Here is a 1,810-nt window from a genome sequence, read left to right on the forward strand (position 1 = left end):
AGCAATTGAGTAAACTGATCAACTCTGTGATTATCTGTGACTGTATCTATCAAAAGTTCTTAATTTTTCATTTTGCACCTTCATGAGGATTTATCAGTGAATGAAAAATTTCCTAGTAAACGCCTTCTCTGGGCATAAATACTTTAATCACTTTTTAAATGTAAGATAACAGTATAAATCAGCTTGAGCAACGTTTATTAACTCAAAAATGCTTCTGACAGAATAAAAAACACGTTTAATTTCACCAAAATATCCTAAACACGAAGTGAAACTGTGATTTCGAGTTTCTAACAGGAGGTGGCAGTGTAACCTTATTTATTTTAACCTGTCACTGTTAGTGACGTCCAGTAGGAGTCGCGATGACTTCCTGTGGCTTTGGTGACATCCGGTCTTTAGCCGTTAGCTTAAAATTAGCATCGGCTAGCGCGGTCCAAAATCACCATTTAATGACGGATTTAAAACTTGAACGTGGCAAAGTTTCAGCGATTAGGCTTTTAATAATTGGATCAGCGGTTCAGAGCCAACTTTAAAGCATTTTCCAACTTTAAAACAACAGAGAAAGCTTCTATATGAAAACGAGCTGCATTTCCGGGGTCACGTGATTGAATCAACCAATGAACAACGGGGTGGGTTTTACAATCTGACATCAGAGGGAGTGAACGCAGACACGTCACCCACTTCTCAGCGAATCAGAGCGACCCAAACAGCGGTTTTCAACCAATCACAATTCGTTATTGCAGCTAGCTGTGTTAGCGATTAGCCTGAACATTCCGGTCAACTTTCGTCCATTAACTTCTCAAAATGTACGATTTTTACTGCTACAGATGTAACGAAGCAATTCTTAACAGTGATCAGAGACGGCGCTCAGCTTTAAAACAGCTTTCCATCCATTTAAAACAACTCGTTCGAAATCAGAACCGAGCGAACAGAACCGGGTCAGAACCCCCTTTCTGTTAAAGTTTAAACAGAATCAAACGTTTCTCCACAGTATGTCAGCTTAGTTACACAACAGATGTACAAATTCAGCTTTAAAATGAACACATTGACTTAACTTCAGCTCTCTTAACACCACGGCTGAAAACATTGCGTTTTACAGTCGAACAGAAATCTGCACTTTTAAGCTACTTTCAGTTAAGATCAGATATGCCAACATGATAAATTCAAGTGTTACAGAATAGCACAGTCCATTTCATGAACCCGTTACGGGCCACCAGTTGTAATGAAGATAATATGCGTCTGATATTATCCATAATTTAAACGGATTCTTTCATTTTTCTGGACTGAGTAATATCGTGTTTTGAATATTAAATGTGGACAGAGACGTGTTTTATCTTTGACCCACCACAACAGTGAGTCGTTTAATTAGAAACGATTTAAAACACATCACACATTTACATTAATTGGCAAAATTGACTACAATAACACAGCTTAATTAATGACCCTTGCATGAGAAAATCATGCAGCCATGATTATCTTTTGCAGCTTTTCCAACAGACATTTCTGAAGATATCTGCACCTAATTACTGGCAAGATAGAAGTTTAAAGATGGGAAAATTAAGTTTAAATGGAGAGAGATGGATGAGGAAAAAGTGTCTGTATAACCAGAACAGCACGCTCCTTTACGGTACACTGGCAGTTGAAGATCGACTCTTTTACCTTTCTGAAGATATTTCAGTTCCGGCGTAAAGTTTCATTTCAAGCCACCTTTCAGCATCTCCGTAAGAACAGCTGTGACTTCAGGAGTCGTGAGATCATCACAGAACAAACTTCCTCATTGTTCAGAGCGTTCGTCGGGTAGAGCCACAGCGAG

The sequence above is a fragment of the Nematolebias whitei genome, chromosome 12, assembly GCF_014905685.2.
Source record: "Nematolebias whitei isolate Nwh7 chromosome 12, NemWhi1, whole genome shotgun sequence".
NCBI classification, from domain to species: Eukaryota; Metazoa; Chordata; class Actinopteri; order Cyprinodontiformes; family Rivulidae; genus Nematolebias; species Nematolebias whitei.